Source organism: Lytechinus pictus, chromosome 2, assembly GCF_037042905.1.
Source record: "Lytechinus pictus isolate F3 Inbred chromosome 2, Lp3.0, whole genome shotgun sequence".
NCBI classification, from domain to species: Eukaryota; Metazoa; Echinodermata; class Echinoidea; order Temnopleuroida; family Toxopneustidae; genus Lytechinus; species Lytechinus pictus.
The window spans coordinates 67764543-67788776 of record NC_087246.1 but is presented as its reverse complement, the minus strand read 5'-3'; the positions used below and the strand labels follow the sequence as shown (position 1 = coordinate 67788776).

Below are 24234 nucleotides of genomic sequence, written 5' to 3'. Positions count from 1 at the left end.
GGGGGGGGCTGACCATGCAAAAAATCATAATCAGATGGTAAATTTTACGTTTTTGTACACAGTTTTGGAAAGGGGGGGGGGGGCTGAAGCCCACCCAGCCCCCTTCCCCCTTCCCATTTATGTGGCCCCTGTCTGTGTCAACCTTCTGCTATTTTGATGTTTCCAATATCTGTTGTTGGTTTTTTCCTCGCCTGCAAAGCAGAACAAGACTATAGGCGCCGCTTTTCTGACCGCGGTGGCGTCAACATTGAAATCTTAACCAAAGGTTAAGTTAAGTGTCATCATAACTTAGAAAGTATATGGACCTAGTTGATGAAACTCAGACATAAGAGTAATCAAGTATTACTGAACATCCTGCCTGAGTTTCAGGTCACATGACCAAGGTCAAATGTCATTTAGGGTCAATGAACTTAGACCATGTTGGGGGAATCAACATCAAAATCTTAACCAAAGATTAAGTTTTTGAAAAGGCATCATAACTTAGAAAGTATATGGACCTACTTCATGAAACTTAGACATAAGGGTAATCAAGTATTGCTAAACATTCTATATGAGTTTCAGGTCACATGGTCAAGGTCAAAGGTCATTTGAGGTCAATGAACTTTGACTGAATTGGGGGTATTTGTTGAATAGCTATCATAACTGAAAGTTCATGGATACAGTTCATGAAATGCGGTCATAGGGGTATATCAAGTATCACCAATCATCTTGCACAAGTCTTCGGACTCTTGATCAATGTCAAATGTCATTTAGGGTCAATAAACAAAGCACTTTATTATCATATGATTGGTGTTTTTGGTGAATAAATGTACTTTTGGCGTTTTCAAAGTCACCACAGCTGCTATATTGAAAAGCGTAATGCAGGTGAGACTGCCAGCGGTGCTCCACTTGTTTTTCGCATCAAGTCCTTATTCAATATTTTTCAATATAAATTCCCATGTTTTCATGTTTATTGAGGTTTGGAAATCTATACTTTGAAAATATGATACTATAGGCCTACAGTACTGACCTTGCCTAGAACACATCATGGTATAATGTAACCATTGACATTTGTCACTGCACTTCTCCCCATCCTTCAAACAATAGTATTATGACCAGCAGAATTCTGATTCGCTGCCGGGTACATTTATACCGATAATATCATATTTCATTGTATTTTGTCCACCTGACCGATGATTTAATTAAATTTCAGAATGGTTCCTTCTTGTAATCGCAAAAGCTACCCCTTAAGGCAGACGTCATGACCCAATTCTGTCATTGCAGGTTCTGGAGTTTCATTCCAAAAACGAATGGGAATGAGATTTTCTGACCGAATAATATTGGACCGTTTGTGCGTGGCTGTGGTAAAATTCCGATTTTCCTGATGTTCTAGTCAGGCTATCATTGATATCACATATGGGGAGGACATTAGGTTTCCTAGAAGGCTATTTCTTAGTTATCTACTCTCACTCTTTGCACCTTCTTGTTTAAGGGTAATCTTATGAAGGCAAGCATCTTGGAAGGGAGCATGCATCTATAGGCATGAAAAACAGGTGGTCTAGTAATTTCAAGGAAAGTGCATGTCTTAGAAAAGTATGGAATATGCTAGGTTATATTGTTATCGCAGGTGTGCCTGAAAACAACCATGCATTAGATTAATCCTACTTCTAACAACGTTACCTTCTTCAGACTGGGGTATGTTTTTCACAAGTGAAAAAGACAAAGCAGTTTGAATGAGCATGATTTCTTTTTCAATGAGTAGTTGGCATATCAGAAAAATTATGATTTTTTATGAACAGGAATTCGTCTGTGTTTTTTCTATGTAGTTTTTAAATTTAGCAACAAGTAACTTCTCTTTTTTCCAAAAGTATTTTTCAAAATAGTCGATATCGATGCAAAACAGGACCACTGTAAGAGTGCAGCATTTATTCTATCCAATAGTGCAATGACAATTAATATTACTTTGAGCTAAAGTGTGAGGGAAAGAATGTCATGAAACTTTTGAAGGGGGAGGATGGAGAGGTGTTGTGGGTCAGTGGATAAGCCTCTGGACTTTGAACCACAAGGTCCACAGTTCAAATCCCACCATGACACGCACATCCTTTGGCAAGGCATTTATCTACATTTGCCACTCTCCACCCAGATGTAGTAAATCGGTACCCGGTAGGAAAGATTTCCTTGAATGCTTGCGTGTCCGATCAGAGTAGCCAGGGTAATAGTAAGCAGTGCTTAGAAATGTTGCATATTATTATTATTATTATTTAGCAACAAGGGTATTCAGATGAGTCCTGTTCATTTGCTTATCAGCATAGGTACCTTTAGCCTGACTGATTTCCAATCCACAAGTAACTTTGCCTAAGTCAAAGCTATTGGGATGACCGAAAACTATTATACTATACTATTATCACTTTTATAGGTGAAATTTGACTTAGAAGAGGTACATGTATATATAACACTTGTTTTGCATAATCTGTTCTAAAAATTGCTTCAACTTGGGAATTTCTCACTCTTAGGAGAGTCATTCAATAGATCATATGATTTAGAGACAGAGAGTAAGTGCAGTGTTTGAAATTGATTCACTCAAACATTCCATTATTTAAATGTCATTAAAATATTAGTGCTTGAAACAGTGTGATGTAATTGCACACCAATTTGCTAATTGGAGCATATTAACCAATTATTCACACCTTAAATGGGAACCAACCGTGATTCTAACCAGAAAGCCTTATTGGTCTGAACATTCATTAGACCATAAATAGATTTCCTATATCCCCAGGGTTCCAACAACTGTGTAATGTGATATTTTTAAGCTTCAAGAATCTGGTCATTAGAAGTTCTTGAGCCTGAAGGGTCATTGCTCGAGACAAAGAGGAAATCAACTTCAGAGCACTGTAACTTGTGATAGGCTTAACTGTAGGGCCACTAAAGAAGAACAAAAGTACTTCCAATGGGTTATGCAATGAGCCAAGTAGTTTGTGGAAGAACTTGGTGATGGATCTTTTGTGTATGTACTTTGAAGCCCCTTGTTAGAAATTACCCTGAGAATAACACCTAAACTGAACTGGTTTATTGGGTTTGTACCAGACCATTATTATCATAGGCCCATGGGTTCAAATCTCAGTCTGAAGTCATTTAAATGTCTGTGCCATGTCTTTTAGCAGAAGTTAGCTCAGCATCTTTCACAGTAGCTTTCCTGTGTACTTCATTGTTTTATCTAGATGTTGCAATGGGGATATGCAAGGAGAACAAAGGGTAGGGATTCTGCTCCTGGATTAGACATCGTTGGGCGATTCCATGCAAGAAAAACATCTTTCAAGCTGCTGTCCAAAAAAAAGAAAGAAATTCAATTTGTTTGTCATCCATTGGTGAATTAAAGGTGAAAATGTTGAGTGCCGTACGGGACATTTCTTAGTCCCATACGACACAACATTTTCACCTTTAATTCACCCATAATCAAACATTTGTAGTTGGTTATAAGTTTTTCATAGACTACCCACTAAAACTTTATCATTGTCTAAAAAGAACATTTTATTGCTCAAGCATCAGCTGAGAGACTAAATTGTCGTTGAAATGTCCCATAGAACACGCATGGACTCTCCACTCTAATAATGAGCCATGTTTTTAATGATATAATTCCATGATTATTATTCACACAGGGATTTCTCATTTTCTTTTAGAATAGATTGGCACATGACTTTTGTTTATGTGCATTAGATGCTCAATTTGTAGTCCTTGAGCCCTGTTTGAATTCATTCAGTGATTATTACCACTAGGGGAGATCGGGGTTAGTTGGAACATTTTTGACAAAAATGGCTGTAAAATCAAAATAGAAGTTATTTGAGAAACAATATATCAGCTTGAAGCATATATCTAAGGGCTTCAAATGTACCCCATAAATTTTTTGACTCTATGATGGTTACTGAAAAAAATCCACCTTGAACAAGACCATCGCAAGCGTTCCAACTTACCCCATATACGGGGTAAGATGGAACACTGCATTGTCAATTAAAAATTATACTAAAACTACTTACAACCGTAATATTACATGGTTAAGCCTATTTGCTTTATTTTCTTCAAGTTCAAAATATTAAAAGTGGATTTGTTGAACTTTATGTTTTCCATTATACAGCCACTCACGCAAGCCGACTATGTGGTAGAATTCCACTTATTTGTATGCGTTTGATTTTACATGTAATTAAGTGTACTATCAGCGATTTCATGTACTTCTGCATCAAATTTACATGACAGAAATTAATTGTTTATATTTATTAATTAATTATGCAAATAAGCATATGAAATTTGTTATTTTTTGTATGTTTTTGCCTTTAACTCTATTTATTAAGCTAGTAGAATGCTAATTATTGGTGAGAGTATCAATTTTTACTTTTATAACAAATGTCCACAAAAAATTGCAAAAAATATAATTTCTTATGTATTTTCTGTTTTTTAAATTTGTATTTCTTTGTTTCTTGAACCTTTGTTTTTTATTGTTTTTTCCGATGAACTTTGTCGGGGACTTTTTTGCGATCATAAATGGCATAAAATAAATCCATTTGAACCAACAAAAGTAAAAATAATTATATATTTATGATTTTTGGTTGAAAAACACAATTTGCATTGACCTTGAACATGGAATCACGTTTTTGAGCAATTTTTTTTTGGTCCGACATTCACGTACAAAATATTGTGTAATTTCGAAACCGCGCACCCAGGCATCGCAAATTTGGTCTCAAAAGATGCGTAAGACTTGAAAGTAAAAAGTCAGCGAGCGGTACGGTCAAAAAAATTTGTGTGACGGCGTAGGGACGAAATTTATCCAGTGGGGGGGGGGGCTCAAATTTAACCCCCCACCCACAGTTTGATAAGGGTTAATATTGCATTAGGGGCCTGCAATAGGCCTTAAATGCACACTCAGACCTAACTGAGAAACAAAACAAGCATGGTATACAATGTATGTTCAGAAGAGTGTGAAATACTGTATACATTTTTTCTCATATCCGATGTTTTTTATTCATAATTATGTTTGGGGTAAGTTAGAACATGTTCCAACTAGCCCCTTCAACTTTGTTCCAACTAACCCCAGAGGCCCATTTGACATTTATAAGCTTACAGCACAAAAAAAGGGACTTCACCATGGCATATTAATAACCTTATTTTGTAGCTTGGTACAAGTGTCCATTATACCCCCAAACAAGCCAACTTGATCTTTAAACTTCTCTGAGATAATAAACAGTTTCCGAAAGAGAAAAAAGTTACTCAGAAGGTGAAAAAACAAAAATTCCTTTCTAACTTCACCAGGCTTGTTGCACATGTGTTGTCTGTAATATGGTGGATGGCTGTTGATAATGGCAATAAATTGAGGGCAGTATTGCATAAATTTATTTAAAGACATTAAAGAAAATTACAATGTTTCAACTTACCCCGCATTCCAACTTACCCCGATCTCCCCTACTTTAATTTAGACAAAAGCTTTTCAAAGGGCAAACCCTTCATTCAAGTTGAATGAAAATTGAAGAAAAGGCAATGCCATATTGTTTTTTTACCTGTTGAAATCAATGACCTACTTTTCAAATTAGCCGGAATCAGTGCTTTCAATCAGAATATATTTCTTTTGATTCTAAACATAAAGCACTAAAAGTAGTACATTGGGAAATAATTTTCTATTCTTGCAGTGATGTGCAGATCAAGATATGGCACAAAGAAATCAGGCCAGATATTAGAACATGTGTAAGCTGTCTCATTTTAGATAAATAACTAGGGCATGGCACTTATCTATTCTGCAAGAGGGTGAGAAAAGGGGAGAGGAAACTTCTAAGTAACATTGATTTTTTTATTCATTTATTTGTTCATTGATATATATAGATTCATCTATTTATGTTGGATTTTATTTGATTTTCATTAATGATTACAATGCATTATCAAAATATGATCACACCATATTGGTTAAAACTTATTCCTATATTATAAAATTATTGGCTTAGATTCAATGGATGAGATGATCACGCCCCCCCCCCCAACAATAGCTTCACTGCTTGTATCTGCAACAGTGCATAATTGCGTTAAACAAACATTAAAATTTGAAAGGTAGAAGGGTGAATCTACTAACCTCTACTAACACTTTGTAGTTCTCATGACACCATGCTGCTCAGTCACCCACCTTTTAAAACAAAATTACACTAGGTGATTGTGCCTTTGTTAGTGCTGTACCCAAACTCTGGAATAGTCTCCCTTCCTCAATACGAAACACATTATTTGTTACCTTGTTCAAAACTAAACTAAAAACCTGCCTTTTTAAGACAGTTTCAATAAATAAGTCACTTTTTGTTATATAATTTGTAGGCTTCCCTTTTTTGTTAATTATAACTTAATCATAATTTTTGTTTACATATCTTATTAAACTATTTCACCTTTTAAGTATTGTAATGCACAGTTGAGTACATGTATATGCATATAGAAATTGTGCAATATAAATGTACAGTTATCATTATAACTATTATTGCTTCTAAAATCACCATTTGAATCAGCCAAGCAATCTCATGTTACCAAATGAACTACATTTATGGTGACATATTATCTGGAAACTCTGATTCCAAGTATTAATCTCATAAGAACATGGTCACCCCCAGACGTCTTCCCTATGTAGACAAAATAGCTGTCCATTTTGGAAGCCTATCACTCCCTATTCGTATCATATGTACAGAGGTAAGGAGAGCCATTGTAGTTCAGAGGAACAACCAATGGAATGGTATAGAAACTGAAGCGTTTGGTCTCTTCTTCCCCTTGTGATGGAATTAGCAATCATTTAGCAATACTGACTGAGCATAAATTGGTCTTTATCTGTAAATCTGTTCTTTATAGCAGTAATTTTTCAAGCATTTTACTTTATCGCTGCCGCAATGATGAAAGATATTGTGATGAAGGATCGTTGGTGAATGGGTATACAGTAATTACATGTCCCATGCTCTATTGGGCAAGCATGACAAGAATGGTGACAAGCCCAGCTCAACCGATCAAATCTAGGGGCGTGTTCACTCAAATTCACGAGGCCAGAATCTCGAACAAAATATCACCCCACAAACACAAAGCATGCATTGCCCCCCCCCCCACATTTAAGCCCACTCACCACAAGATTGACCAAGGAATATAAAACGTAAAAAAGACCATCTGATTGCAATGTTTGGCATGGTCAGCCCCCCCCCAATATTGACTCAGTCCCCACTTTTAAAACTGTTCTGCTGCCCCTGATAGAATCATAACTGGAACCTCTGTTGCATTCAATCAAAACTTTTAACTTCCTAGGCAGTGTCAGACGTAGGTGGGGCACAATGGACCCACATGCTATATTTTGAAAATTTCCTGAACATTCATATTAATATAGATAAGGCTAAGAAAATTGTCATCTATGCTTTTTTATATATATATTTGCACCCCTTTATTACAAAACCCGGATTTGCCACTGGTAGCTCTTGCAGAATCGCCTTCCAAAACATACATTTTATGCTTTCCACTTAACGTTTAGTTTGAAAGATGTTTATTTGGCTGATGAAATATTGAATACCACAGTTGTCTGAACTGTTTAAACTTCTTAGAAAAAACCCCATGTTTCTAGGGTTAAAATAGTGTTATTTGAATGCAGCTCCAATGGGAGATCTGAGAGGACATTAGATATTCATGATCTGTTTCTTATTGTCTTGCGTTATTTCAGGCCTCGATGATCACCAATTTGAAACTTGGCTGCTCCTAATTTGGGAACCTGTAATCAAGTCTTTACGGCCCATGTCTAGCAATTGCATTGTGGGTCACTTTTAATGGCTGTAACGTTGTTATCCTTGACTTCAATTTGACATTTATTTCCTCATTTGGAGGTTTATTTTAAATGTAAAATTTGTAGCAAAACTATTCATTTTGACATGGATTATCTTGTGGTAGATAATATTCCTTTTTTATCAATTTAAGAATGAGAAAAAGGAAACAAGTAAAAATGTTCAGAATTTCTTATTCTTTGTTTCTAGAAAAAAAATCTTTCACCATACTGTTTTGGTCGGTTTTGAGGATGTCTTTTTCTTACTATTATTACATGTTTCCCATTATCTATTTGGTTGAATAGTCCTTTTTATTTTCTTTTGATTTCCTTTCCGGGGGGGGGGGGGGGGGGAGGGGTCTTTTTACACTTACAGATTTCCAATGATTTGTGTGGTTAAATTATTCTTTTGTCTTGGATGATAGCAAGTGAAGCACTTATGATGAGGTTCACCATAAAAGAGGTTTGGGATTTATTTTGTGCAAAATATAATTGGAATTCAGCCCAACACACCTATTTTCTAATTTAAAATGGTTTGAGTTACCTGATAAGTTTTACAACAGAATGGTTGAAAGAGGATTTTTGGTCTTTGACTAATTTTTTTTCTCAAATTGTGCATTGAAATCATTGGAATGATAATAAATCAAGTTTTTTAAAAATCATCTTGGTGTGAAAGGGGTCGTTTTCAGGCTTCCCAAATCAGAATTAGGAACAGGTGACTTGCCTGCTTGATGAATGCACTGCCTTGATTGCATGCTGTTTCGCACAGTGGATTTACATCTCTATGCTTCGTCATGTAGAAAATGACATTTATGCATCGTTGGGATCTATCAAAAACTCATGATAGTAACATTAGGAGTTAGATATATACGCATTGGGGCCTTATACATGGATTTTAGGGTTCGGGATCATTGTCATTTTGATTTGTTTTTTTTCCCCTACATAAAGTACTTCATTTTCATGTCGGTTAACACCATGAATTTTCCTATATGGAATTCAAATATAATTTTGTTGCAGTTGAAATGAATTAGTGTCACATCATTATGATGTTGACTGGTACACTTTTAACATTAGGTGTTAAAAGTGCTACTAGTTGGTGTCCCTAGATGACAATACCCTGAGGTGTTTAAATTACACCTTGTAATAACAATAATAATAATGTAGCTAATCTGGTCTGTACACAGCTCTTTGAAGAATTACTTCCTGCTGGTACCCATTTACCTCACCTGGGTTGAGTGCAGCACAATTTGGGTAAATTTCTTGCTGAAGGAAAACACGCCATTGCTTGGAATCAAACCGACTTCCCTTAGATTGAAAGACGAGAGTCTTAACCACTAGACCACGATGCCCCCCTGTAGATTGAATATATCACCAATAGTGTAAAAATAACCAAAGGTATCGCAACAACACCCATATTTGTCGAACTAATACAAAAAATGATAATAAGCACCGGACTCAAATGAGTTGTGTGTTCCTCAGTGCGCACCAATTAACACCATAGTTGTTGCTGTGTAGAATGAACTAATCAGTGAAGCCCTGACTGTCTCTAACTATAATACATGCTATGAAAGTTGTCCATGCGCTTTGAAATTGGACAATACTGGTGTACTCCAAACATTTCTGCAAAGCACACCCCATTTGGTATAACACCTTAGAAATGGATCCTCATGGCATATCCAAAGTTGACACCAAATAGCATAGCACTCTTCAAAGTGGTGTATTGCACGAAATGAAGGCATAACACACTAAAAGAAACGGGGTCTATTGGTGTTTCAGATGCTATTGCATGAAGTCTAATGTGCACCTCAGATAACATGGTGGGGGCAAAAATCATGAAAATATTCAAGAATGTCCATAGGAGTAAAGCAACTGATCTTAAAGAAAATCAACCAAGATCATCATCACCATTATCATAATCACTATTATCTCCATCATTATCACCATCATAATTATAGATTTCACTACATCGATTATAGACATCACCACAACAATCATTATCAACTCGATCACCATTTTCATTTACTATCATCACCATTACCACCACCACCACCATCATCATCATCATCAACAACAACTTTAACATCTTCTTTTTCTTGTTCCCCTGAGCTACTTCTCATGTGCATGAACTATATAATTTGGTTAGGGAATAAACTAGCTGGAAAAAAAAGTCTATTATAACACTTCTTTGTTAAATTTTGTGTTTTTCACAGACCACCAGAAATGTCCTTAAAGAAAACCGCACTTATCAAAATTCATTTCACTCTTCATGGTTGTGATTGAATTGAGTATTCATCAGGAAAGGGTTGTGTGCTTTGCAAGGTTGTGGTTATGGTTTTAAAATGAGCATATTACCAGACCCATTCTCTTGAGCTTTCAATTAGTATTAGAAAACAGGTCTAGCAAAGTTTCAGAATGATTACCATTTTTATAAGCATTAGTCGGTGTCAATTAACTCAGATTTTTGGTCCGTCTTTTCCAATGAATTTTTAAGCAGTCCATTCTAGCCTTTTTTATTTGGAAATCCTGAGTTTGTATTTGAGAAAAATAAAAAAGATATGATTTGACGATCAATTTCTGAATCTCAGTCCCATTTTCTGTTGTCAAGTGAATGTTTGAGGTGATTTCAACGTACTGGTGATTCTAATTGGATGAAAAATAATTGCTTTTCAAAATTCTTACTCAAGGTTTACTTTTTTACATTTGCAAATATGATATCAAAATAAGCAGATGCTGCAAATGAAGACATGAAGAAGGTTATGAGTGTTCTGACAGTGCTTAACCATTGGAAATGCATTTCATAGTTCCTGAAATATTTTCACAACAGGGTCACATGACTTGTCTATATATGCAGATGAGTGTGGTAAGATTGCCAGCAGCGCTCGCCCCACCCATTTTAAATGAGACACTTCTTTATTTAAAAAAAATAGCCCCACTCGTTCTTGGTTGGGATTCAATATCAGATGTAACAAAATCTTAATTTTTTAAAGATATAAAGAAAACTGAAGATGAAGCGATGTTCTTTACAGTGAATAAAATATAAACTTTGCCTATTTTGCTCTCTAGACTAGCAAGAGATATCATTTTTGTTGACGCAATATGACATGGCGAGCACCGGAGCCATGGGCGTAAAATTTTGTCTGTGTCCCAGTTACCAGTCTGTGGACTGACTAGTTTGGGTGTTTTTTGTATTAGAGAGAGCCCTATGTTGCTCCTGTGTAATATGAAATAGATTGCATATATGGATCCCCAAATTTTCCAAAGAACTTTAATACACATATGACATCATAGTCTCTAAGCCATCAAAGCTCCCTCCCTCAGAGGATAGGAATATGTGTAAATGGAGTTGTCAGAGATGCAAGGTAAAGGCTTCAGCCTCTACTAGATGGCGGTGCGATGACCTCAATGCACAAGGTCTGATGTAATTTTTGTTTGCCTTAGACAGACATCTCTATAGAAATTTACAAAGTTGCTCCTATAATTAGGTGTAACCGGTAACCCCACTCCACACAGGTAATAGTAATGTCTGCTCATACAAGTAGTTGAAGGATGTATTCACTGTACCTTGAAAATGAAAGCATGCTTAGATCGGCCTTGTTAGATAGCCCATGTAATTACAAGAAAAGATGGGCATGTATACGGTGATATAGATCAGTCCTTACACAGAAGACTTATTTATCTGAGAATTTCCTACCCCTTTTAGTGACTGCAATGGATGAAGTGTTTGTATATCTTTCCAAAAATAGTCACCCCATCCCTCCCTCATTGAATGATATCTTCAGTAGATATGAATATAGTGTAAGTTTATCTTTCCAAGAATTGTTGCCTCAACCCTCCCTCATTTAACATTGCCTTTATTATATATAGGGATATATCATGGGAACAGTTGAACCAGTCTATTTAGGCTACCCAGGGGAAAAAGAAAGAGTGGCCACCGGAGACAGGTGGCCTTTATAGACAGGCTATAATACACATGTTCATTCCAATGTGGAGACAATTCAGGTCTCCACTAAAGTCAGTTTTCTCTATTGACAGTTGGCCACTAAGACAGATTTGACTGTATAATCTTTCTAAGAGCTGTCATCCCACCCCTCATTGAACATTATCTTCAGTAGATATGGATGTAGTGGTAGTATGTCTTTCCAAGAACTGTCACCCACCCTACCCTCATTCTTTAGTATAGATGAGAATATAATGTGAGTGCAGTCAAACCTGTCTATTAATGCCACTCGAGGGAAACAGAAAAAAGTGTCCACTGGAGACTGGAACCTTTATAGACAGGTTCTATTACATGTTCCTTTCAATGGGGGAGACAATTTAGATGTCCACTAAAGAATAGTAACTCTAGACAGGTGGCCACTGAGACAGGTTTTACTGTATATCTTTCTAATAATTGCCACCTCACTCCTCCCCCCATTGATTGGTATCTTTTGTAGATTGGGGTACAGTGTCAGGAATTCTTTCAAAGAACTTTCTCCCCAACCCAACCTTCATTGATTTTTATCTTCGGTAGATGGGGATAAAGTGTTAATCTTCTAAGAGCTATAACCCCTCCACACCCTCTTTAAATGTTGCCATCAGTAGATAGGGGTACAAAGATCTATCACCTCACCTCTCTTTGATTGTTATCCCAAGAACTATCACCCAGCCCCTCCCCCATTGAATGTTATCTTTAGTAGGGATGGATAAGGTGTAATATCTTTCCAAGAACTGTCACCCACCCTCCCTTATTGAATGTTGTCTTCAGTAGATTGGGATATAGTGTAAGTTTATCTTTCCAAGAACTATCACCCCACCCCTCCCTTAGTAAATGTTATCTTTGGTAGGGATGGATATAGTGTAAGTATATCTTTCCAAGAACTATCACCCTCATTTAATGTTATCCTCAGAATTTATTAAAGGGTGTTAATGGCTGGAATTCACAAAGGTGGTTTTGAAAAGCATCAGTTGAACCCATGGTTTGTGCAGATTTCCTGTCTTAAGTTCAGATTAATTTATTGCATATGTCATAAAAATATATCCAATGCTAATACACACTTTTGTCACAGTTCCAAATTGACGCCTGTTGCCATGGTAAAGCATGCTATTTTATTAATGAGTCCACTGTTTTGAAGAGTGGGCTCATTAATTCGAAACGGTCAACAGGCATCAATTTGGTGTACCATTCATCAGCATTGGACATTTTTTAATATACTTTTTTAAATTAAACATAATTAACCCAGGAAATCTGCATAAAACATGAGTTCAATGATGGTTTTCAAAACCACTTCTGTGAATTCGGGCCAATACTTCTTTCCAAGAACTATCACGGCACCCTTCCTTCATTGACTGTTATCTTCAGTAGATATGAATATAGTTTATCTTTCCAAGAACTGTCGCCTCACCCCTCCCTCATTGAATGTTATCTTCAGTAGGTTAAGTGTTAAACTTTTCCAAGAACTTTCACCCACCCCTTGCTCATTGAATGTTATCTTCAGTTGATAGGGAAATATTGTTAAGAATTCTTTCCAAGAATTTCTACCCCACCCCTCCCTCATTGAATGCTATCTTCATTAGATAGGGAAAAAGTGTTAATATGTCTTGCTATGGAATGTTATCTTCAGTAGATATGGATATAGTGTATGTTTCTCTTTCCAAGAACTGTCACCTCACCCCTCCCTCATTGAATGTTATCTTCAGTAGATAGGGAAATATTGTTAATAATTATTTCCAAGAACTTTCACCTTACCCCTCCCACATTGATTGTTATCCCAAGACATGGTCTACTGCCATTTAGTTTATATGTTTTGATGAATCATTTATGAACTAAATTTTCATTTGACAAAGTAGTGCAAATTAGGCCAGCAGGGTATAAGGCTGAATATAAACAAGACTGGGTGTAAACCAATGGCAAGTAGACAAATTGATCGTAGACCATAATTGGTCTAGCCAATGTGGTATTAGACTATCTGAAAACTAAATCAAATTCTTGTGAACCAAGTGAATATAAATCCAGATTGTAGGTGCCAGATAATTTGGCTACCTCATTAGATGCAATCCACATGATTGAAGCCGTTGTTTATAACTTCTTTCTCTTTTAATCTGTGATTATTTACAGGTGGTGTCAACCAAGAAAAGTGAGAGAAACCTGCAAACGAAAAGTGGCAAACAAGCAGGCAAAGGAACTATTCTAGTAAGTAATTGCTGTGTTTAATTGTTTTTAAGTGAGGTCTGTATAAATGAACTTAATCTAAATTTATGAGGTAATGATGACAATAAAATTGTCCTTGGTTTGTTCAGGTGAATGAATCCCTTGAAATCAGATAAATTGATTTAAACTTAAAAAGAAACAGATCAGAATTTTTTTTTTACAAAGATTGAATGAATAATAAGAAAGTCATGAACATTTGAATATTGAGATCACTAATGCTATTTATATCCTCCAGTTGGTATTGCAATCAAGATCTATGATGTCACATTTATTCATAACAACTTCCCATTATGTTAATACACATTTCACAAAAAAACTCTGTCATCAGGGGCCTGTAACGCAAAGCTTAGCAATCAATTATAGAGCATATTTCTATGATTGATTGCATTGACTACAATGTACAATCAATCGTAAAAATCAAGCTTACAATTAATTGCTTACCCTTTTGTTACAGGACCCTGGTCTCTCACAAGACCTGCCATTCTAATTTTTTTTCATAACATTACATGTACGATTGGATAAATGGTTGAATTAATTGTCCTATCATTAGGATGGGCAGAAAATTGATGTTTTGGTTATATTTTCAGTGTCCAATATGGGAGAGTTGTACAGGTGTGACTTGACAGATTTCATTTGCATTGAATTTGGGTTGGTCTCCATAGAATTGTTATTTACTTTCTTCTTGTTTGATCAATCTTACTCAAACTTATGTTGATTTTTTTTCTTTCATTTTTCTACTTTCACATAAGCTGAATTGTTCCACAAGTACTATTTTCCTTTAATACTTTTGTGTGATACATGTACATCATTACTGCAACTGAATGTTTGAAGTTGAAGTTGATCCTTTATTACCAAAAATATATATACAAAGACAATGTTATTGATGTACAAACAAGAAAATATTATCTTTGGTAAAGGGTGACCACAAAATAGCAATAGCTGCTAATTGGGTGTGGACCGTTACATATTACTGTATAACTCTTCAAAATAAATGGATACATGCTAAATGTATTGTCTAATGCCTACATTCAATATTCTGACAACTAACTCAAGAGTACAATGGGCACAAAATAGTAATTAAAAACAAAACAAAATTTATTTACATTTTTACATGCATATATACACTATAGAAACATTTTATCAATTTTCATTAAATTTTTGCATTATTTTCTCCTTTAGTGCTTTTTGAAAGGAATTACTCGATGTTTTACGTTTGATGATTTCTGGTAGAGTATTCTACATTTCAGATCCACAAAATGCAATTGACCTTTTCCCTTGTTCTGTATGCACTCTCGGAAGTACCAGAATATTATTTACATTGCTTTAGCTCTAAGTGTAGTTATATAATGATTTTGTATAATATTGAACTTCCATTAGTAAAAAATTACCCTGGACATGAACTTAGATTCCCCAAATTTTTAAATATGTATCTTTTTGATGCTCAACAATTAATCATACTTCAATTTTTTTTATGAAAAGAATGTCGAAAAGACAGACATGCATGCATTTAACCCATACAATCTGTATATTGAATTCTGAATCATATAAGTGACATAAAAGCTTGGTCTGAGGATGATATTGACTTCTACATGATGAAGATACTGAGTAGGAAGTATATTGCGCCCACATGCAGTGCAGACTATTTGGAGAATGTTTGCGAAGATTTATTGTGTCATGTCGTATATATGCTGATCAGCGGAGATGTAGTTTATAGTGTCCACATGCATGCATACAACACACTGGCGGATCCAGGATTTCAAAATAGAGGGGAAGCAGAAAGCACAGATTTTTCTAACATTTGGCTATATATCGAAAATTTAAATTTTGATGGGTAATTTTCAAAATATCGAGGAAGCTGCTTCCCTTACTTCATTATGGGTCTTTAGATCAACTGGCAAACCATCCTTGAGGCTGAGGTCTCCTGACCTAAAATGGTTTGAGATTTATCATTGCATGTTTGCTAGAAGAAAATCACTTGCTTCCATCAAAAGTTTGTTTTACTTGGAATTAGAACAGAATTAGCTTGCATTATTTTACCACCCAGGGTGAAAAATAATTGCATACAGGTGCATTTTTTATCTCATCTTTGTTATTTCTCAACCTTTCTTCTCCCATTTTCATGTACATTTTCAACCCGTGTTGCAATTATTATCCATCCATTATTTGATAAAGTTTGCTTTCCAAAAATTCACTTAAAAACTCAAAACTGACAAATACAATTGTCCCTCTTCTTATCTGCCCATTTCCATTTTCATTTCATATCCCAAATTAGTTTGTGCAGGCCCAAAGTTACATAGATTTAACATGAAAATCAAATATTTCACCTCCAGTATTACCTTTCGCTTTAATTGGCTTGACATTAATGGGTGGGCGTACTTCTGTAAACGAACCGTGCTGTTAAGCAGGTCTAACAACAAGAAAGCGCAATGCTACAAATATTGTATTACCCAATCATTTTCTCCTCTAGGCAAAAATAGTTTTTCTTCTGTTCCTCTCAGTTTCCGTCTAAGCGCAAAACTTCGATTGGAATGATGACATCATGGCTGTTTTGATAAGGACAAGAAGCTATTTGGAGATCTGATATTTACTTCTTTGAGAGAACCATCCTAATCGCATCAGCTAAACTATTCAGAGATTGATTACCATTACTGTTGTCATCAAACAGTTGTAGTGCAAAGTGTATTTAATGAATTAATTCAGAAAGAATAAGAAATTATCTATTAAGATAGATTGAGAAATAGTGTCGTGCTTGTTAATGTCAGGAACATTAGATCTTAAATAGTCCAGTATATTTTTTGACAGCAAAGATTTATCTATCTCCTGGGTATTGTTTCATGATTCATCTTGTCAGATAATTTCACTGACTGATTTGTTATGAGCCAATCAAATGCAAGGATTTTAGTAGCTTACAACAGTTGTCAGTGAAAAATCCTGGAATATTTATTTCATGAAATCGTTGCACGGCTGGCGTTAGCTCCATTTTCAATCGAAAAATAATTTTTTTGTTTTCAGTGCTGTATGATAGTGTTTTGATAGTTCTTTCATTAAGTTTAACTGTAATTGCCTACAATGACATAATAATGATGAAATCATGCATTGTAAAAGGGCACAAGCACCCGCTTCAGATGATTCTCTCAAAAACTACTTGCCAGGGCGAACGCCCTTTTGCCAGCCGCGCAACAAAATGCTCCCTTGAAGATTTGAAGAAAAAATGAATGCCTCTTTAATGGTTGGCTTTTGCCATGACATCGGGTTATGGTTTCGGGTCAGGCAATTGCGTACGACCATTCAAGAAAAAAAGCCCCCTAAATTCCTGAAACATCCAGGTCCAGTCTACAAGACCATCCAAGAATTGTGCTATAATTTTTCACAAAACATCAGGTAAACTGGACCTGACCTTTCGGGGATTTAGGGTGTGTTTTTCTCAAATGGTCAGGTACACAGGACCAGACATTTTGAAAATTTAACTTTTAAGTAGCCTTTTTCTTGAATGGTTGGGTACATACATATGAGATTGCCCAATATTATTACACAAGCCTATGAGGCTAATGGTTTGTCTTTAGAACTGGGGTCCATTTCATAAAAAATAGTATATTTACAATATAATTTGAAAGCTACTGAAATCCTTCAACCTGATTGGCTTACAGTAAATTTGTTGTGCATTTGTTATTATCATAAGTCTTTATGAAACAGGGCCCATGTTTTAGTGTGATGCGGAAGAGGAATCTGATGCAATCCTCAAGCATTCTTGCATGGACGAAGGAGTGGGGAAGGAGACGGTTTCCTGGAGATAAAGCCCTGCGTTTTCTCTGGGAATTGCGAGGACTTCTTCCTCATATTCGGACCATGTTATTTAGTCAGTAAATACCATGCCAGACAAGCAGAGTCTGACAAAATATTGAATGTGGATCAAGAATGTGGTTTGATCTGTGGTTCTGCATGGTTGACATTTGCCAGGAATGATTCAAGATTTCTACTTTAATCCATGATGGTTATTACTATTCAAGCTACGTCGTTGTCATGAGAAGGAGATATTTATTTGTTGCAGGCCGTCTACATACAGTGTGCCTTTAAAACAAGCATTTTACTTGATTTGTTTGTCTGTCTGTTTGTCTTTAAGGAGGTTATGGGTTTAATGCAACTGTTCATTAATTCTTGACACAGAATTATCTGTTTTTATTTGGCTATAGGAAATGAATAAAATTGCAGCAGTTGAAGAAAACAAATAATGCTGTTACCACTTTGAAGAATAAAAGCTTGTCACATAAGACCTCAACTACATAATTATCATGAATTGTTGAATATTCATTTGAACAAGCAAACAGCAAGTAAAAGCAAAGAAACACATGTACTTGTTTAACAGAAACACCAGAGGGTTTCTCTAGATCAAGAAAGGCCCAAAGTAAAAAGCGTAAGAGCTCCTTCTCTCTTCTGCACAAGACACCAAGTCACTGCCCTTTCATGAAGTTATCACATATATTTGCCTTGTGAAGGTGTTGAGATAAACAGTATTAGAGGAAACAGGCTAATTGGCATCACCCTTTTTCAAAGCAACTAAATTGCCTGGCTCAAGTTCATTGCACTGTACCAAGTCATTTCTTCATATATTTGACTTACATTACGTTTGAAATTCTTGTAAGGTCTTGAGAAAAATCACTTTAAAGAATGTCTGTGCGTGATGAGCTAAACAATCATTTTGATCTGGGAAGTGTTCATGAATCAAATAATCAGTGACTTTCCTTGAATAATTTCTTCTCTGCCAATCAGAAACAAGGATTTCAGTAGCTTATAACAGTTTGCAGTGAAAATCTCTTGACTATTTGTTTCATGACATCCACCCTGAATCAGTGCAGTTCAAAGTCCATGTGAGTGTTGTTGGAAGGATTTCAGGCAACAAAAAGTGAAAGAAAGTACTATTTTTCTTGGGGAGCCGATGTTATAATCCCCATTGCATATTCATAACATACATGTACATTGAACTCTACAACATAATGCAAAGCTTGACAAAATGCCATAACTTTGTTATTACTTAACTTGCTTAAGATGACATTTTGCTTAGTTGTTTTTCTCATTGCAATATATTTTTTTAGCCTGGAGTATCCCTTTAACAAGAGATCTTTAGCCAGGAAAGGATTCAAAATCTTTCTGTAGTTACCAGCATGTTGGCTCAATCAGGTAGGAACTGCGTCATGAGTGAGAGGTCGTGGGTTCAATCCTTGGCCGAGTGCTACTTTAAAAATGACTTAGAAGATAGCATCCTCTTCTTCGTAGCCAGCCGCTGAACATTTTAAATTTGAAAAAGGTAATGACAAGATATGAAGGGCTCACTTTGATAAAGTTTATTAGATTTGCAGTGGCTATTTTCAGTAATTATTATTTTTATTATGGTACCCCATTTCTACTATGTACACAAGTTTTAAGATAATATTGAGAGATTTGGTTTGAGACTCAGTGAATTCCATGAAACTTCTCGCCAATGAATTTCACTTGCAGCTGTGAAAATTTACTGAAATCCTTTATCTACGTGTAGTAAGCCGAGAGCAAATCTATTATGAAAATTATTGACATGGTGCTTTGTGAAATCCTCCCCATATGCATTGTTCTAATTCATTCATGAAAAATGGAGAATGACTGAATGGTCCTTTGAAAAGCCACGTCTTTTGTTTTTAAATTGAAATTGAGGAATCTGAGCTGAACATGCATCACTTCATTGATATTTAGATTGCAGTGGATGAAAGGAAAGTCGCCCCATTCCAACGGGCCTCATGCCCATTGATCAATCTATTACATGTTATAGTCGAGAGTTCAGCTCTTAATCTGTGCCAGCCAAAACTTTGACTCCAAGTGCTGTACAATCATCGGCTTTAATCAAAGAATCGGGTATCGGGTGTCCCCACTTGATGGCTATAAATGACGATTCGTCGAGGCACGGCACAAAGGCGGCATTATCCCTCGCGACACGGTGCATGGTATTCATTCCCAAATAACGATCAGAAAATACACTAGCGTTATGACGTCTATGCAAGCTGTCCAATATGTAGGCAATAAATAGACAGAGGGATAGAGGAGGAAAGAGAAAGAGAGCTAGAGAAAAGAGATAGAAAGGAAATATCGTGAAACGTCATCAAAGTCTTGATCAGGTGTCGACGTCAGATTTGGATGGCTAAGTGGCTAGGTACACAGGACTGCAAAGCCTAGCTTCCTTGCTTGGTCAACAGTGTCAAGGGGGGGGGGGCAGTGAATGGGGGAGGCTTGGAAGATGTGACTCTGGTTATCATTTCAGATGTCAAGAATCTATATTTCTTGACTGGGCCTCAAGGTCACTTAGTAAAGCTATTCTTTTGGTGTGCTTCCAGTCACATTCCCTGTACATCTTAAATGAAATGAAATACATCTGCTGCAAGATGTGCTGTTTTTCATCTTCTTTTTTCTTCCAGTGTGTAAACTGGCAACATTGTACATTTTGATTTGTTACTCATTTTTGTTATTCAAGCTTAGGAAAATAGACTGAACATGCCCTTGTGTTAATATCATATCAGCATATAAGAACAATCCAGGGACCCTTTCCTCTCATTGTTAAAATGTTAAGCTTGGTATGATAATGTAAAGAAAAAGGATTAGTTAATTGACCTGAAGCTAGAGTGCAACTGCAATTTTAAAGACCAACAGGTTTACTCCCAAAGTACCCAAAGAACAGTTACTGGTACCTAGAATGCAATATTCTGGTCATGTGATTTCATAATACAGGGTAGATTGAATAATATTGATATTTGCAAGACATACACACCACCATGTTGTATCAAGGAAGAAAATGATATCCAGTATGCTTTCCTAATTACCTGTTTTCACACAATATGGAATGGTCATTTCATCTTATACCAGATTTCACATTATATTTTCAACTGTTTTCTGATAAGGTATACTCTGTTTTTTATAAAATGCATTGGCCTATGGTAGGACATTTTCTGTAGAACTGATCTCCTTAGAAGCAAGCTCACCTTTAATACCATTTGTCTATCAACAAAGTACTTCTTATTCTCCATTAAAATGTCATTTGAGATTATATCGCGTTACTTTTCATTAAGATTTTTTTGCATATGATCTGGCTGTCAGAAGGGCAGTAGGTTGTGCTTGTGCAGTGATTTTCAATTTCTGTGTGGCGGGATTTGAGGGCATTAGCACAAGTGTGCACTACACAAAACATACAGTGCATAAATGATTAAATTCCTTCTTTCTGACCAACAAGAATATGAGTTGTCATGTGCATAAATCCTAATGCCCTTAGATCAGCTAGGCGATATGTTTTTGTTGAGGACAGTACATTCATATCTTATGTAGATGAAAGTGTTGTCTCTGAAATAGCAATTCACAATGATTTAACCATTTCATGATTAAACTTTATGTGCACACTTATACATATCATTCTAAATTCTGAAACATTTCATCACATAAAGTGTTCATGTATCTTAGAGAACAATTCTTTTGAAATGGATATATATGAGATGTTTATATGTAATGCTGATTGATATACATTTTTATATTTTTACAGACTGCAAATTGAAATTTTTGATAAATTAAGATTATTTTTGTTTACTATGCCACTACCTTCAATAGGTTGGTGCAAGCCGTGCGTGTTTGAACTTGGGGTGGGGCGGCACTTGGGGTGTGTGCAACGCTCCCCCCTCCCCACACACACACACACTTCCATGTTCAGCCCCAAATGTGCCTATACAGTAGATGCTTTTTTAAAGAGATATCCTCTTTTTCCCTTTGGGGTTTAATTGTGCAAAAATCTACCCACTTGCTGTGATCCCTAATGAAATTCTAGATCTGTCTTTATTTGCCAATTAATTTGCATTTATTCATGTTTTGGCATAAATTACTTGATGTTAACTTAAAAGGCTATCAATTCTGTTTGCTATGGTAATGTTGTTTAAAAGCCAGTTGAAATCAAGTAAATATTTTGAATTGGTGAATGACCCAAGTCTATTTTTTGTTGCTAAAGAGAGATAAATATGAGATATTGTTACTTCTACTTGACCCCATCTTTTGTAATGTTTATCCCAGAATTCCACTCAAAATTAACCAAAATGAATGAAAAACTAACTATAAGTCCTTGTAGGACATACACAAAAAATCATTTTGTTTTTCTTGACTTACTCAAAATGAGCTATCATGGACTTGGGTCGTTCTAATTTCATATAGTCAATTGATTACTATCAATTTTATTATTTAAAACTATAATTTTTTTCTCTTTAACAGATAGATGCAGAGGAGATAGCAGACATCAACGATGCACTTATTTTGTCGTTCAGAGCTCATAATCTCGACAAAAAGGTAAGGCTTAGTGCAATCCCTCACCAAATCACTTTCACAGTTTGGTGAACAATGCATGCAGCGATTGCGCGCAGATATGGCTTTGCTGGAGTACATGTAATTACATTTCATCAATGGAAAAAGTACATTTTGTAAAAATTTTACATGTCTCTTTGTTGAAAACTTTTCCATATTTGTTTTTCAGCAAAAACCTAAAAATAAATATTTTTATTCCAAACAGACTGATACAGTGGTACAGATGACTATCAATGAATGGGTTTAATCATTCAAGTCAGATCTCCCCCCCCCCCTTACAGCGGGCTATTCACATATTGGAGGATTAATTTCCAAATTATTTTTGCCATTTTCCAAGCATATGTTTAAAATTAGTTAATTCCAACACATTTCTGATCACTGAACTTTGCATATTAGAATTTAAAAAAAAAAACTTTCCAACTAACGTTATAGGAGGGTATGTAGCCTAGAGATATGTTTGCTTATATCTCTTTGTACATAGACTTCCAGTTGTGCCTAATTAAACAAGTAATTGTTTATATTATATTACAGGGCCCTAGTTATTTCATCATATTTATCTGTGCCCCCCCCCAAAAAAAAAAAAATATATATATATATACATATATTTCTTTAATAATGCTTGCTACAGTTTCATCAGTATTTTGCTAATTTTCAGTCGAACTGAAAATTGTCACTGGAGGGGACTAGCTCACTTGTGAAAGGGGGGATAATCAACTCCAGATAGACGCATGCGTGTATGCAGATCACCACAAGGTTCTTAACTTAGACATGCCTTGTACACAGGGTATATTAACAAATCAATTCTTATCCTTAAACTGCCTCTAACCCAGAGAATCATGATTGTAGTCGCTAATGAGAGAAGTTACGATGGAGCGGCATTAAATAGATGTGATATGAGACTAAACGAGAACTAATCTAGCATGAAAGCAGTTTAATGACTCAATGCTTAACATGTGAATCCCCCTATTGAGTCATTATGGGATTGGTTTAGTGGAAATTCCTTTCAAGGGAAATACTGTATAGTGTTTTATTGCACAGTGTAGTGGTGTAATTTGGCTTATACCCTCATTCAGATATGAGAAATATATAGAAATCTAAATGCTCCCTGGCTGGGTTGATATTTCTGTCTCCATGACAATCCCTGCCACCCTCTCCCCCCCCCCCCCCCCCCTCTGCTTCAGATAAAGAGGTTTGTTAGAATGGTCGAGGGGAAAAGAATATAACAGGCCTAGGAAATTTCACCCCCAAAATGCTCAAAAGCACCCTGGAAAATCCCCACTCACTGCAATGTTAAAGATTATCAAGTGTTGCAGATATACACAGTAGGTTGAGAAAGGTAGCCCCACCAAGAATGAAAAATATACTTTCTTGGACTAGAATCATCTCAGACCATGTGATTATCAGAAAGATTCAAATGATATCTATAACAAAAGATAGCTAAACTATTCAGCGAAACACTAGAGAAAGAATCAAATGATATCTATAACAAAAGCTATCTAAACTATTCAGCAAAATACTACCAAAACTGAGTGGAGATAAGATAGGTTCAAGCTACTATACGTGTTTACTACTGAGGTTTACATGTATATCGCCAGAGGGGGACGGAAGGTAATCTGTTTTGGCTGAGGATGGTGGAGTTCCGAGAAAGAAGGAAGGGCAAGGGAGGATGGAACAGATATACAGCCCACTGAAGAGCACTTATAGAGTGTATCCACCTCACGTCTTAGGGCCCAGAGGCGGATCCAGGCGAGGGACACAAGGGGGAGCATATAACCCCTATCTGTTTTGAGAATTACCTATTGAGCACACAAATAAATATTGCTAAATTATGGAGTCATTAACATCCATGGCTAACTATAATAAAAAATTGTAATGTGGGCACACTCCATTTTTTTATCATAGGAGCTTGATTTCA

At 35.9% G+C, this 24234-nt stretch overlaps 1 protein-coding gene across 1 annotated transcript in view; it reads left to right on the top strand.

The window, feature by feature from the left end:
• The first annotated feature begins 13877 nt into the window (after window positions 1-13877).
• The window catches only part of LOC129255117 (copine-2-like), a 45834-nt gene continuing 35477 nt past the window's right edge, over window positions 13878-24234 (top strand). The window contains exons 1-2 of the mRNA XM_054893671.2: window positions 13878-13949; window positions 22230-22304. The gene's annotated coding sequence lies outside the window, so the exon portion shown is untranslated. The remainder of the gene's footprint in view (window positions 13950-22229; window positions 22305-24234) is intronic.